The sequence below is a fragment of the Saccoglossus kowalevskii genome, chromosome 8, assembly GCF_978046115.1.
Source record: "Saccoglossus kowalevskii chromosome 8, keSacKowa6.1, whole genome shotgun sequence".
In the NCBI taxonomy this organism is placed as follows: domain Eukaryota; kingdom Metazoa; phylum Hemichordata; class Enteropneusta; family Harrimaniidae; genus Saccoglossus; species Saccoglossus kowalevskii.
This window is the reverse complement of record NC_140648.1, coordinates 34,818,252-34,833,089: the sequence shown is the minus strand read 5'-3', so window position 1 is coordinate 34,833,089 and position 14,838 is coordinate 34,818,252. Positions and strand designations below refer to the sequence as shown.

At 40.5% G+C, this 14,838-nt stretch overlaps 17 non-coding genes across 17 annotated transcripts; all 17 read left to right on the top strand.

The window, feature by feature from the left end:
- Window positions 1-59: 59 nt before the first annotated feature.
- On the top strand, window positions 60-141 carry TRNAL-AAG (transfer RNA leucine (anticodon AAG)). Its single transcript has one exon. It is a non-coding gene; the product is annotated as a tRNA-Leu (tRNA).
- A 1,171-nt stretch (window positions 142-1,312) lies between these two features.
- On the top strand, window positions 1,313-1,394 carry TRNAL-AAG (transfer RNA leucine (anticodon AAG)). The gene has a single exon. It is a non-coding gene; the product is annotated as a tRNA-Leu (tRNA).
- Window positions 1,395-2,148: 754 nt separating this feature from the next.
- Window positions 2,149-2,230, top strand: TRNAL-AAG (transfer RNA leucine (anticodon AAG)). Its single transcript has one exon. It is a non-coding gene; the product is annotated as a tRNA-Leu (tRNA).
- Window positions 2,231-2,988: 758 nt separating this feature from the next.
- Window positions 2,989-3,070, top strand: TRNAL-AAG (transfer RNA leucine (anticodon AAG)). Its single transcript has one exon. It is a non-coding gene; the product is annotated as a tRNA-Leu (tRNA).
- Window positions 3,071-3,406: 336 nt separating this feature from the next.
- On the top strand, window positions 3,407-3,488 carry TRNAL-AAG (transfer RNA leucine (anticodon AAG)). Its single transcript has one exon. It is a non-coding gene; the product is annotated as a tRNA-Leu (tRNA).
- A 1,171-nt stretch (window positions 3,489-4,659) lies between these two features.
- Window positions 4,660-4,741, top strand: TRNAL-AAG (transfer RNA leucine (anticodon AAG)). The gene has a single exon. It is a non-coding gene; the product is annotated as a tRNA-Leu (tRNA).
- A 1,169-nt stretch (window positions 4,742-5,910) lies between these two features.
- TRNAL-AAG (transfer RNA leucine (anticodon AAG)) lies at window positions 5,911-5,992 on the top strand. The gene has a single exon. It is a non-coding gene; the product is annotated as a tRNA-Leu (tRNA).
- Window positions 5,993-6,333: 341 nt separating this feature from the next.
- On the top strand, window positions 6,334-6,415 carry TRNAL-AAG (transfer RNA leucine (anticodon AAG)). The gene has a single exon. It is a non-coding gene; the product is annotated as a tRNA-Leu (tRNA).
- A 2,423-nt stretch (window positions 6,416-8,838) lies between these two features.
- On the top strand, window positions 8,839-8,920 carry TRNAL-AAG (transfer RNA leucine (anticodon AAG)). Its single transcript has one exon. It is a non-coding gene; the product is annotated as a tRNA-Leu (tRNA).
- Window positions 8,921-9,256: 336 nt separating this feature from the next.
- On the top strand, window positions 9,257-9,338 carry TRNAL-AAG (transfer RNA leucine (anticodon AAG)). Its single transcript has one exon. It is a non-coding gene; the product is annotated as a tRNA-Leu (tRNA).
- Window positions 9,339-9,673: 335 nt separating this feature from the next.
- Window positions 9,674-9,755, top strand: TRNAL-AAG (transfer RNA leucine (anticodon AAG)). Its single transcript has one exon. It is a non-coding gene; the product is annotated as a tRNA-Leu (tRNA).
- Window positions 9,756-10,507: 752 nt separating this feature from the next.
- On the top strand, window positions 10,508-10,589 carry TRNAL-AAG (transfer RNA leucine (anticodon AAG)). Its single transcript has one exon. It is a non-coding gene; the product is annotated as a tRNA-Leu (tRNA).
- Window positions 10,590-11,340: 751 nt separating this feature from the next.
- On the top strand, window positions 11,341-11,424 carry TRNAL-AAG (transfer RNA leucine (anticodon AAG)). Its single transcript has one exon. It is a non-coding gene; the product is annotated as a tRNA-Leu (tRNA).
- A 335-nt stretch (window positions 11,425-11,759) lies between these two features.
- TRNAL-AAG (transfer RNA leucine (anticodon AAG)) lies at window positions 11,760-11,841 on the top strand. Its single transcript has one exon. It is a non-coding gene; the product is annotated as a tRNA-Leu (tRNA).
- A 752-nt stretch (window positions 11,842-12,593) lies between these two features.
- TRNAL-AAG (transfer RNA leucine (anticodon AAG)) lies at window positions 12,594-12,675 on the top strand. Its single transcript has one exon. It is a non-coding gene; the product is annotated as a tRNA-Leu (tRNA).
- Window positions 12,676-13,010: 335 nt separating this feature from the next.
- On the top strand, window positions 13,011-13,092 carry TRNAL-AAG (transfer RNA leucine (anticodon AAG)). The gene has a single exon. It is a non-coding gene; the product is annotated as a tRNA-Leu (tRNA).
- A 1,170-nt stretch (window positions 13,093-14,262) lies between these two features.
- TRNAL-AAG (transfer RNA leucine (anticodon AAG)) lies at window positions 14,263-14,344 on the top strand. Its single transcript has one exon. It is a non-coding gene; the product is annotated as a tRNA-Leu (tRNA).
- The last annotated feature ends 494 nt before the right edge of the window (window positions 14,345-14,838 follow it).

Below are 14,838 nucleotides of genomic sequence, written 5' to 3'. Positions count from 1 at the left end.
AACACACATGAAATGCTTGTGTTTCAGGGTAATTGCGTCGTTTTTGAAATGTAATTATGGGTAGCGTGGCCGAGCGGTCTAAGGCGCTCGTTTAAGGCACCAGTCATTTCGATGGCGTGGGTTCAAATCCCACCGCTGCCAGGTTGTTCAGTATTTTGCACAACGGTCATTCAAGCTGCCGTTATTCAATTTCTGTGTATACGGTTATGCACATGATTTAGTCGCACGTTGAAATCCAACAAATATTCACGGCAAGTAACTAAGCAATGCATACAATCTGATTAGATGATGAAATGAAACCCGGTGAACGTCATTTTAGTGAGTATCTACAGCGTCAACAATTCTCAGAAAATAGTATTCGCATTTCTGGCATTTGCATTATTACAAATATCACTTCAGTCGTCTCGGTAAATACCGAAACACACATGAAATGCTTGTGTTTCAGGGTAATTGCGTCGTTTTTGCAATGTAATTATGGGTAGCGTGGCCGATCGGTCTAAGGCGCTGGTTTAAGGCAACAGTCATTTCGATGGCGTGGGTTCGAATCCCACCGCTGCCAGGTTGTTGAGTATTTTGCACAACTGTCATTCAAGCTGTCGTTATTCAATTTCTGTGTATACGGTTATGCACATGTTTTAGTCGCACTTTGAAATACAACAAATATTCACGGCAAGTAACTAAGCAATGCATACAATCTGATTAGATGATGAAATGAAACCCGGTGAACGTCATTTTAGTGAGTATCTACAGCATCAACAATTCCCAGGAAATAGTATTCGAATTTTTGGTATTTGCATTCTTAAAAATATCACTTCAGTCGTCTCGGTAAATACCCATACACACATGAAATGCTTGTGTTTCAGGGTAATTGCGTCGTCTTTGCAATGTAATTAAGGGTAGCGTGGCCGAGCGGTTAAAGGCGCTTGTTTAAGGCACCAGTCATTTCGATGGCGTGGGTTCGTATCCCACCGCTGCCTTGGTGTTGAGTATTTTGCACAACTGTCATTTATGCTGGCATAATACAATTTCAGTGTTTACGACTATGCACATGTTGCTTTCGCATGTTGAAATCCAACAAATATTCACGGCAAATAATTAAGCAATGCATACAATCTGATTAGATGATGAAATGAAACCCGGTGAACACATTTTAATGAGTAACCACAGCGTCAAAAATTCTCAGAAAATAGTATTCGCATTTTTGGCATTTGCATTGTTACAAATATCACTTCAGTCGTCTCGGTAAATACCCAAACACACATGAAATGCTTGTGTTTCAGGGTAATTGCGTCGTTTTTGCAATGTAATTATGGGTAGCGTGGCCGAGCGGTCTAAGGCGCTGGTTTAAGGCACCAGTCATTTCGATGGCGTGGGTTCGAATCCCACCGCTGCCAGGTTGTTAAGTATTTTGCACAACTGTCATTCAAGCTGCCGTTATTCAATTTCTGTGTATACGGTTATGCACATGTTTTAGTCGCACTTTGAAATCCAACAAATATTCATGGCAAGTAACTAAGCAATTCATACAATCTGATTAGATGATGAAATGAAACCCGGTGAACGTCATTTTAGTGAGTATCTACAGCGTCAACAATTCCCAGAAAATAGTATTCGAATTTGTGGCATTTGCATTGTTACAAATATCACTTCAGTCGTCTAGGCAAATACCAAAACACACATGAAATGCTTGTGTTTCAGGGTAATTGCGTCGTTTTTGCAATGTAATTAAGGGTAGCGTGGCCGAGCGGTCAAAGGCGCTTGTTTAAGGCTCCAGTCATTTCGATGGCGTGGGTTCGTATCCCACCGCTGCCTTGTTGTTGAGTATTTTGCACAACTGTCATTTATGCTGGCATAATACAATTTCAGTGTTTACGACTATGCACATGTTTCTTTCGCATGTTGAAATCCAACAAATATTCACGGCAAATAATTAAGCAATGCATAACAATCTGATTAGACGATGAAATGAAACCCGGCGAACACATTTTAATGAGTAACCACGGCGTCAAAAATTCTCAGAAAATAGTATTCGCATTTTTGGCATTTGCATTATTACAAATATCACTTCAGTCGTCTCGGTAAATACCGAAACACACACGAAATGCTTGAGTTTCAGGGTAATTGCGTCGTTTTTGCAAAGTAATTATCGGTAGCGTGGCCGAGCGGTCTAAGGCGCTGGTTTAAGGCACCAGTCATTTCGATGGCGTGGGTTCGAATCCCACCGCTACCAGGTTGTTCAGTATTTTGCACAACTGTCATTCAAGCTGCCGTTATTCAATTTCTGTGTATACGGTTATGCACATGTTTTAGTCGCACTTTGAAATCCAACAAATATTCACGGCAAGTAACTAAGCAATTCATACAATCTGATTAGATGATGAAATGAAACCCGGTGAACACATTTTAATGAGTAACCACAGTGTCAAAAATTCTCAGAAAATAGTATTCGCATTTTTGGCATTTGCATTATTACAAATATCACATCAGTCGTCTCGGCAAATAGCAAAACACACATGAAATGCTTGTGTTTCAGGGTAATTGCGTCGTTTTTGCAATGTAATTATGGGTGGCGTGGCCGAGCGGTCAAAGACGCTTGTTTAATGCACCAGTCATTTCGATGGCGTGGGTTTGAATCCCACCGCTGCCAGGTTGTTCGGTATTTTGCACAACTGTCATTTATGCTGGCATAATACAATTTCAGTGTTTACGACAATGCACATGTTTCTTTCGCACGTTGAAATCCAACAAATATTCACGGCAAGTAACTAAGCAATGCATACAATCTGATTAGATGATGAAATGAAACCCGGTGAACGTCATTTTAGTGAGTATCTACAGCGTCAACAATTCCCAGAAAATAGTATTCCAGTCGAATTTGTGGCATTTGCATTGTTACAAATATCACTTCAGTCGTCTCGGCAAATACCAAAACACACATGAAATGCTTGTGTTTCAGGGTAATTGCGTCGTTTTTGAAATGTAATTATGGGTAGCGTGGCCGAGTGGTCTAAGGCGCTGGTTTAAGGCACCAGTCATTTCAATGGCGTGGGTTCGAATCCCACCGCTGCCAGGTTGTTCAGTATTTTGCACAACTGTCATTCAAGCTGCCGTTATTCAATTTCTGTGTATACGGTTATGCACATGTTTTAGTCGCACGTTGAAATACAACAAATATTCACGGCAAGTAACTAAGCAATGCATACAATCTGATTAGATGATGAAATGAAACCCGGTGAACGTCATTTTAGTGAGTATCTACAGCGTCAACAATTCCCAGGAAATAGTATTCGAATTTTTGGTATTTGCATTGTTACAAATATCACTTCAGTCGTCTCGGTAAATACCCAAACACACATGAAATGCTTGTGTTTCAGGGTAATTGCGTCGTTTTTGCAATGTAATTATGGGTAGCGTGGCCGAGCGGTCTAAGGCGCTGGTTTAAGGCACCAGTCATTTCGATGGCGTGGGTTCGAATCCCACCGCTGCCAGGTTGTTAAGTATTTTGCACAACTGTCATTCAAGCTGCCGTTATTCAATTTCTGTGTATACGGTTATGCACATGTTTTAGTCGCACTTTGAAATCCAACAAATATTCATGGCAAGTAACTAAGCAATTCATACAATCTGATTAGATGATGAAATGAAACCCGGTGAACGTCATTTTAGTGAGTATCTACAGCGTCAACAATTCCCAGAAAATAGTATTCGAATTTGTGGCATTTGCATTGTTACAAATATCACTTCAGTCGTCTAGGCAAATACCAAAACACACATGAAATGCTTGTGTTTCAGGGTAATTGCGTCGTTTTTGCAATGTAATTAAGGGTAGCGTGGCCGAGCGGTCAAAGGCGCTTGTTTAAGGCACCAGTCATTTCGATGGCGTGGGTTTGTATCCCACCGCTGCCTTGTTGTTGAGTATTTTGCACAACTGTCATTTATGCTGGCATAATACAATTTCAGTGTTTAGGACTATGCACATGTTTCTTTCGCATGTTGAAATCCAACAAATATTCACGGCAAATAATTAAGCAATGCATACAATCTGATTAGATGATGAAATGAAACCCGGTGAACACATTTTAATGAGTAACCACAGCGTCAAAAATTCTCAGAAAATAGTATTCGCATTTTTGGCATTTGCATTGTTACAAATATCACTTCAGTCGTCTCGGTAAATACCCAAACACACATGAAATGCTTGTGTTTCAGGGTAATTGCGTCGTTTTTAAAATATATTTATGGGTGGCGTGGCCGAGCTGTCTAAGGTGCTTGTTTAAGGCACCAGTCATTTCGATGGCGTGGGTTCGTATCCCACCGCTGCCTTGTTGTTGAGTATTTTGCACAACTGTCATTTATGCTGGCATAATACAATTTCATTGTTTACGACTATGCACATGTTTCTTTCGCATGTTGAAATCCAACAAATATTCACGGCAAATAATTAAGCAATGCATAACAATCTGATTAGACGATGAAATGAAACCCGGCGAACACATTTTAATGAGTAACCACGGCGTCAAAAATTCTCAGAAAATAGTATTCGCATTTTTGGCATTTGCATTATTACAAATATCACTTCAGTCGTCTCGGTAAATACCGAAACACACACGAAATGCTTGAGTTTCAGGGTAATTGCGTCGTTTTTGCAAAGTAATTATCGGTAGCGTGGCCGAGCGGTCTAAGGCGCTGGTTTAAGGCACCAGTCATTTCGATGGCGTGGGTTCGAATCCCACCGCTACCAGGTTGTTCAGTATTTTGCACAACTGTCATTCAAGCTGCCGTTATTCAATTTCTGTGTATACGGTTATGCACATGTTTTAGTCGCACTTTGAAATCCAACAAATATTCACGGCAAGTAACTAAGCAATTCATACAATCTGATTAGATGATGAAATGAAACCCGGTGAACACATTTTAATGAGTAACCACAGTGTCAAAAATTCTCAGAAAATAGTATTCGCATTTTTGGCATTTGCATTATTACAAATATCACATCAGTCGTCTCGGCAAATACCAAAACACACATGAAATGCTTGTGTTTCAGGGTAATTGCGTCGTTTTTGCAATGTTATTATGGGTGGCGTGGCCGAGCGGTCAAAGACGCTTGTTTAATGCACCAGTCATTTCGATGGCGTGGGTTTGAATCCCACCGCTGCCAGGTTGTTCGGTATTTTGCACAACTGTCATTTATGCTGGCATAATACAATTTCAGTGTTTACGACTATGCACATGTTTCTTTCGCATGTTGAAATCCAACAAATATTCACGGCAAATAATTAAGCAATGCCTACAATCTGATTAGATGATGAAATGAAACCCGGTGAACACATTTTAATGAGTAACCACAGCGTCAACAATTCCCAGGAAATAGTATTCGAATTTTTGGTATTTGCATTGTTAAAAATATCACTTCAGTCGTCTCGGTAAATACCCATACACACATGAAATGCTTGTGTTTCAGGGTAATTGCGTCGTTTTTGCTTGTAATTAAGGGTAGCGTGGGCGAGCGGTCAAAGGCGCTTGTTTAATGCACCAGTCATTTCGATGGCGTGGGTTCGTATCCCACCGCTGCCTTGTTGTTGAGTATTTTGCACAACTGTCATTTATGCTGGCATAATACAATTTCATTGTTTACGACTATGCACATGTTTCTTTCGCATGTTGAAATCCAACAAATATTCACGGCAAATAATTAAGCAATGCATAACAATCTGATTAGACGATGAAATGAAACCCGGCGAACACATTTTAATGAGTAACCACGGCGTCAAAAATTCTCAGAAAATAGTATTCGCATTTTTGGCATTTGCATTATTACAAATATCACTTCAGTCGTCTCGGTAAATACCGAAACACACACGAAATGCTTGAGTTTCAGGGTAATTGCGTCGTTTTTGCAAAGTAATTATCGGTAGCGTGGCCGAGCGGTCTAAGGCGCTGGTTTAAGGCACCAGTCATTTCGATGGCGTGGGTTCGAATCCCACCGCTACCAGGTTGTTCAGTATTTTGCACAACTGTCATTCAAGCTGCCGTTATTCAATTTCTGTGTATACGGTTATGCACATGTTTTAGTCGCACTTTGAAATCCAACAAATATTCACGGCAAGTAACTAAGCAATGCATACAATCTGATTAGATGATGAAATGAAACCCGGTGAACGTCATTTTAGTGAGTATCTACAGCGTCAACAATTCCCAGAAAATAGTATTCCAGTCGAATTTGTGGCATTTGCATTGTTACAAATATCACTTCAGTCGTCTCGGCAAATACCAAAACACACATGAAATGCTTGTGTTTCAGGGTAATTGCGTCGTTTTTGAAATGTAATTATGGGTAGCGTGGCCGAGTGGTCTAAGGCGCTGGTTTAAGGCACCAGTCATTTCGATGGCGTGGGTTCGTATCCCACCGCTGCCAGGTTGTTCAGTATTTTGCACAACTGTCATTCAAGCTGCCGTTATTCAATTTCTGTGTATACGGTTATGCACATGTTTTAGTCGCACTTTGAAATACAACAAATATTCACGGCAAGTAACTAAGCAATGCATACAATCTGATTAGATGATGAAATGAAACCCGGTGAACGTCATTTTAGTGAGTATCTACAGCGTCAACAATTCCCAGGAAATAGTATTCGAATTTTTGGTATTTGCATTCTTAAAAATATCACTTCAGTCGTCTCGGTAAATACCCATACACACATGAAATGCTTGTGTTTCAGGGTAATTGCGTCGTCTTTGCAATGTAATTAAGGGTAGCGTGGCCGAGCGGTCAAAGGCGCTTGTTTAAGGCACCAGTCATTTCGATGGCGTGGGTTCGTATCCCACCGCTGTCTTGGTGTTGAGTATTTTGCACAACTGTCATTTATGCTGGCATAATACAATTTCAGTGTTTACGACTATGCACATGTTGCTTTCGCATGTTGAAATCCAACAAATATTCACGGCAAATAATTAAGCAATGCATACAATCTGATTAGATGATGAAATGAAACCCGGTGAACACATTTTAATGAGTAACCACAGCGTCAAAAATTCTCAGAAAATAGTATTCGCATTTTTGGCATTTGCATTGTTACAAATATCACTTCAGTCGTCTCGGTAAATACCAAAACACACATGAAATGCTTGTGTTTCAGGGTAATTGCGTCGTTTTTGAAATATAATTATGGGTGGCGTGGCCGAGCTGTCTAAGGTGCTTGTTTAAGGCACCAGTCATTTCGATGGCGTGGGTTCGTATCCCACCGCTGCCTTGTTGTTGAGTATTTTGCACAACTGTCATTTATGCTGGCATAATACAATTTCAGTGTTTACGACTATGCACATGTTTCTTTCGCATGTTGAAATCCAACAAATATTCACGGCAAATAATTAAGCAATGCATAACAATCTGATTAGACGATGAAATGAAACCCGACGAACACATTTTAATGAGTAACCACGGCGTCAAAAATTCTCAGAAAATAGTATTCGCATTTTTGGCATTTGCATTATTACAAATATCACTTCAGTCGTCTCGGTAAATACCCAAACACACACGAAATGCTTGAGTTTCAGGGTAATTGCGTCGTTTTTGCAAAGTAATTATCGGTAGCGTGGCCGAGCGGTCAAAGACGCTTGTTTAATGCACCAGTCATTTCGATGGCGTGGGTTTGAATCCCACCGCTGCCAGGTTGTTCGGTATTTTGCACAACTGTCCTTTATGCTGGCATAATACAATTTCAGTGTTTACGACTATGCACATGTTTCTTTCGCATGTTGAAATCCAACAAATATTCACGGCAAATAATTAAGCAATGCCTACAATCTGATTAGATGATGAAATGAAACCCGGTGAACACATTTCAATGAGTAACCACAGCGTCAAAAATTCTCAGAAAATAGTATTCGCATTTTTGGCATTTGCATTGTTACAAATATCACTTCAGTCGTCTCGGTAAATACCCAAACACACATGAAATGCTTGTGTTTCAGGGTAATTGCGTCGTTTTTGCAATGTAACTATGGGTAGCGTGGCCGAGCGATCTAAGGCGCTGGTTTAAGGCACCAGTCATTTCGATGGCGTGGGTTCGAATCCCACCGCAGCCAGGTTGTTCGGTATTTTGCACAACTGTCATTCAAGCTGCCGTTATTCAATTTCTGTGTATACGGTTATGCACATGTTTTAGTCGCACTTTGAAATCCAACAAATATTCACGGCAAGTAACTAAGCAATTCATACAATCTGATTAGATGACGAAATGAAACCCGGTGAACGTCATTTTAGTGAGTATCTACAGCGTCAACAATTCCCAGGAAATAGTATTCGGATTTTTGGTATTTGCATTGTTAAAAATATCACTTCAGTCGTCTCGGTAAATACCCATACACACATGAAATGCTTGTGTTTCAGGGTAATTGCGTCGTTTTTGCTTGTAATTAAGGGTAGCGTGGGCGAGCGGTCAAAGGCGCTTGTTTAAGGCACCAGTCATTTCGATGGCGTGGGTTCTTATCCCACCGCTGCCTTGTTGTTGTGTATTTTGCACAACTGTCATTTATGCTGGCATAATACAATTTCAGTGTTTACGACTATGCACATGTTTCTTTCGCATGTTGAAATCCAACAAATATTCACGGCAAATAATTAAGCAATGCATAACAATCTGATTAGACGATGAAATGAAACCCGGCGAACACATTTTAATGAGTAACCACGGCGTCAAAAATTCTCAGAAAATAGTATTCGCATTTTTGGCATTTGCATTATTACAAATATCACTTCAGTCGTCTCGGTAAATACCGAAACACACACGAAATGCTTGAGTTTCAGGGTAATTGCGTCGTTTTTGCGAAGAAATTATGCGTAGCGTGGCCGAGCGGTCTAAGGCGCTGGTTTAAGGCACCAGTCATTTCGATGACGTGGGTTCGAATCCCACCGCTGCCAGGTTGTTGAGTATTTTGCACAACTGTCATTCAAGCTGCCGTTATTCAATTTCTGTGTATACGTCTATGCACATGTTTTAGTCGCACTTTGAAATAAAACAAATATTCACGGCAAGTAACTAAGCAATGCATACAATCTGATTAGATGATGGAATGAAACCCGGTGAACGTCATTTTACTGAGTATCTACAGCGTCAACAATTCCCAGGAAATAGTATTCGAATTTGTGGCATTTGCATTGTTAAAAATATCACTTCAGTCGTCTCGGTAAATACCAAAACACACATGAAATGCTTGTGTTTCAGGGTAATTGCGTCGTTTTTGAAATGTAATTATGGGTAGCGTGGCCGAGCGGTCTAAGGCGCTGGTTTAAGGCACCAGTCATTTCGATGGCGTGGGTTCGTATCCCACCGCTGTCTTGGTGTTGAGTATTTTGCACAACTGTCATTTATGCTGGCATAATACAATTTCAGTGTTTACGACTATGCACATGTTGCTTTCGCATGTTGAAATCCAACAAATATTCACGGCAAATAATTAAGCAATGCATACAATCTGATTAGATGATGAAATGAAACCCGGTGAACACATTTTAATGAGTAACCACAGCGTCAAAAATTCTCAGAAAATAGTATTCGCATTTTTGGCATTTGCATTGTTACAAATATCACTTCAGTCGTCTCGGTAATTACCCAAACACACACGAAATGCTTGAGTTTCAGGGTAATTGCGTCGTTTTTGCAAAGTAATTATCGGTAGCGTGGCCGAGCGGTCTAAGGCGCTGGTTTAAGGCACCAGTCATTTCGATGGCGTGGGTTCGAATCCCACCGCTACCAGGTTGTTCAGTATTTTGCACAACTGTCATTCAAGCTGCCGTTATTCAATTTCTGTGTATACGGTTATGCACATGTTTTAGTCGCACTTTGAAATCCAACAAATATTCACGGCAAGTAACTAAGCAATTCATACAATCTGATTAGATGATGAAATGAAACCCGGTGAACACATTTTAATGAGTAACCACAGTGTCAAAAATTCTCAGAAAATAGTATTCGCATTTTTGGCATTTGCATTATTACAAATATCACATCAGTCGTCTCGGCAAATACCAAAACACACATGAAATGCTTGTGTTTCAGGGTAATTGCGTCGTTTTTGCAATGTAATTATGGGTGGCGTGGCCGAGCGGTCAAAGACGCTTGTTTAATGCACCAGTCATTTCGATGGCGTGGGTTTGAATCCCACCGCTGCCAGGTTGTTCGGTATTTTGCACAACTGTCATTTATGCTGGCATAATACAATTTCAGTGTTTACGACTATGCACATGTTTCTTTCGCATGTTGAAATCCAACAAATATTCACGGCAAATAATTAAGCAATGCCTACAATCTGATTAGATGATGAAATGAAACCCGGTGAACACATTTCAATGAGTAACCACAGCGTCAAAAATTCTCAGAAAATAGTATTCGCATTTTTGGCATTTGCATTGTTACAAATATCACTTCAGTCGTCTCGGTAAATACCCAAACACACATGAAATGCTTGTGTTTCAGGGTAATTGCGTCGTTTTGGCAATGTAACTATGGGTAGCGTGGCCGAGCGATCTAAGGCGCTGGTTTAAGGCACCAGTCATTTCGATAGCGTGGGTTCGAATCCCACCGCTGCCAGGTTGTTCGGTATTTTGCACAACTGTCATTCAAGCTGCCGTTATTCAATTTCTGTGTATACGGTTATGCACATGGTTTAGTCGCACTTTGAAATCCAACAAATATTCACGGCAAGTAACTAAGCAATTCATACAATCTGATTAGATGACGAAATGAAACCCGGTGAACGTCATTTTAGTGAGTATCTACAGCGTCAACAATTCCCAGGAAATAGTATTCGAATTTTTGGTATTTGCATTGTTAAAAATATCACTTCAGTCGTCTCGGTAAATACCCATACACACATGAAATGCTTGTGTTTCAGGGTAATTGCGTCGTTTTTGCTTGTAATTAAGGGTAGCGTGGGCGAGCGGTCAAAGGCGCTTGTTTAAGGCACCAGTCATTTCGATGGCGTGGGTTCGTATCCCACCGCTGCCTTGTTGTTGTGTATTTTGCACAACTGTCATTTATGCTGGCATAATACAATTTCAGTGTTTACGACTATGCACATGTTTTTTTCGCATGTTGAAATCCAACAAATATTCACGGCAAATAATTAAGCAATGCATAACAATCTGATTAGACGATGAAATGAAACCCGGCGAACACATTTTAATGAGTAACCACGGCGTCAAAAATTCTCAGAAAATAGTATTCGCATTTTTGGCATTTGCATTATTACAAATATCACTTCAGTCGTCTCGGTAAATACCGAAACACACACGAAATGCTTGAGTTTCAGGGTAATTGCGTCGTTTTTGCGAAGAAATTATGCGTAGCGTGGCCGAGCGGTCTAAGGCGCTGGTTTAAGGCACCAGTCATTTCGATGACGTGGGTTCGAATCCCACCGCTGCAGGTTGTTCAGTAATTTGCACAACTGTCATTCAAGCTGCCGTTATTCAATTTCTGTGTATACGTCTATGCACATGTTTTAGTCGCACTTTGAAATCCAACAAATATTCACGGCAAGTAACTAAGCAATGCATACAATCTGATTAGATGATGGAATGAAACCCGGTGAACGTCATTTTACTGAGTATCTACAGCGTCAACAATTCCCAGGAAATAGTATTCGAATTTGTGGCATTTGCATTGTTAAAAATATCACTTCAGTCGTCTCGGTAAATACCAAAACACACATGAAATGCTTGTGTTTCAGGGTAATTGCGTCGTTTTTGAAATGTAATTATGGGTAGCGTGGCCGAGCGGTCTAAGGCGCTGGTTTAAGGCACCAGTCATTTCGATGGCGTGGGTTCGAATCCCACCGCTGCCAGGTTGTTCAGTATTTTGCACAACGGTCATTCAAGCTGCCGTTATTCAATTTCTGTGTATACGGTTATGCACATGTTTTAGTCGCACTTTGAAATCCAACAAATATTCACGGCAAGTAACTAAGCAATTCATACAATCTGATTAGATGATGAAATGAAACCCGGTGAACACATTTTAATGAGTAACCACAGCGTCAAAAATCCTCAGAAAATAGTATTCGCATTTTTGGCATTTGCATTGTTACAAATATCACTTCAGTCGTCTCGGTAAATACCCAAACACACATGAAATGCTTGTGTTTCAGGGTAATTGCGTCGTTTTCGCAAAGTAATTATGGGTAGCGTGGCCGATCGGTCTAAGGCGATGGTTTTAGGCACCAGTCATTTCGATGGCGTGGGTTCGTATCCCACCGCTGCCTTGTTGTTGAGTATTTTGCACAACTGTCATTTATGCTGGCATAATACAATTTCAGTGTTTACGACTATGCACATGTTTCTTTCGCATGTTGAAATCCAACAAATATTCACGGCAAATAATTAAGCAATGCATACAATCTGATTAGATGATGAAATGAAACCCGGTGAACACATATTAATGAGTAACCACGGCGTCAAAAATTCTCAGAAAATAGTATTCGCATTTTTGGCATTTGCATTGTTACAAATATCACTTCAGTCGTCTCGGTAAATACCCAAACACACATGAAATGCTTGTGTTTCAGGGTAATTGCGTCGTTTTTGCAATGTAATTATGGGTAGCGTGGCCGAGCGGTCTAAGGCGCTGGTTTAAGGCACCAGTCATTTCGATGGCGTGGGTTCGAATCCCACCGCTGCAGGTTGTTCAGTATTTTGCACAACTGTCATTCAAGCTGCCGTTATTCAATTTCTGTGTATACGGTTATGCACATGTTTTAGTCGCACTTTGAAATCCAACAAATATTCACGGCAAGTAACTAAGCAATTCATACAATCTGATTAGATGATGAAATGAAACCCGGTGAACGTCATTTTAGTGAGTATCTACAGCGTCAACAATTCCCAGAAAATAGTATTCGAATTTTTGGCATTTGCATTGTGACAAATATCACTTCAGTCGTCTCGGCAAATACCAAAACACACATGAAATGCTTGTGTTTCAGGGTAATTGCGTCGTTTTTGAAATATAATTATGGGTAGCGTGGCCGAGCGGTCTAAGGCGCTGGTTTAAGGCACCAGTCATTTCGATGGCGTGGGTTCGAATCCCACCGCTGCCAGGTTGTTCAGTATTTTGCACAACTGTCATTCAAGCTGCCGTTATTCAATTTCTGTGTATACGTCTATGCACATGTTTTAGTCGCACTTTGAAATCCAACAAATATTCACGGCAAGTAACTAAGCAATGCATACAATCTGATTAGATGATGAAATGAAACCCGGTGAACACATTTTAATGAGTAACCACAGCGTCAAAAATTCTCAGAAAATAGTATTCGCATTTGTGGCATTTGCATTGTTACAAATATCACTTCAGTCGTCTCGGTAAATACCCAAACACGCATGAAATGCTTGTGTTTCAGGGTAATTGCGTCGTTTTCGCAAAGTAATTATGGGTAGCGTGGCCGAGCGGTCTAAGGCGATGGTTTTAGGCACCAGTCATTTCGATGGCGTGGGTTCGTATCCCACCGCTGCCTTGTTGTTGAGTATTTTGCACAACTGTCATTTATGCTGGCATAATACAATTTCAGTGTTTACGACTATGCACATGTTTCTTTCGCATGTTGAAATCCAACAAATATTCACGGCAAATAATTAAGCAATGCATAACAATCTGATTAGACGATGAAATGAAACCCGGCGAACACATTTTAATGAGTAACCACGGCGTCAAAAATTCTCAGAAAATAGTATTCGCATTTTTGGCATTTGCATTATTACAAATATCACATCAGTCGTCTCGGCAAATACCAAAACACACATGAAATGCTTGTGTTTCAGGGTAATTGCGTTGTTTTTGCAATGTAATTATGGGTGGCGTGGCCGAGCGGTCAAAGACGCTTGTTTAATGCACCAGTCATTTCGATGGCGTGGGTTTGAATCCCACCGCTGCCAGGTTGTTCGGTATTTTGCACAACTGTCATTTATGCTGGCATAATACAATTTCAGTGTTTACGACTATGCACATGTTTCTTTCGCATGTTGAAATCCAACAAATATTCACGGCAAATAATTAAGCAATGCCTACAATCTGATTAGATGATGAAATGAAACCCGGTGAACACATTTCAATGAGTAACCACAGCGTCAAAAATTCTCAGAAAATAGTATTCGCATTTTTGGCATTTGCATTGTTACAAATATCACTTCAGTCGTCTCGGTAAATACCCAAACACACATGAAATGCTTGTGTTTCAGGGTAATTGCGTCGTTTTTGCAATGTAATTATGGGTAGCGTGGCCGAGCGATCTAAGGCTCTGGTTTAAGGCACCAGTCATTTCGTTGGCGTGGGTTCGAATCCCACCGCTGCCAGGTTGTTCGGTATTTTGCACAACTGTCATTCAAGCTGCCGTTATTCAATTTCTGTGTATACGGTTATGCACATGTTTTAGTCGCACTTTGAAATCCAACAAATATTCACGGCAAGTAACTAAGCAATTCATACAATCTGATTAGATGACGAAATGAAACCCGGTGAACGTCATTTTAGTGAGTATCTACAGCGTCAACAATTCCCAGGAAATAGTATTCGAATTTTTGGTATTTGCATTGTTAAAAATATCACTTCAGTCGTCTCGGTAAATACCCATACACACATGAAATGCTTGTGTTTCAGGGTAATTGCGTCGTTTTTGCTTGCAATTAAGGGTAGCGTGGGCGAGCGGTCAAAGGCGCTTGTTTAAGGCACCAGTCATTTCGATGGCGTGGGTTCGTATCCCACCGCTGCCTTGTTGTTGTGTATTTTACACAACTGTCATTTATGCTGGCATAATACAATTTCAGTGTTTACGACTATGCACATGTTT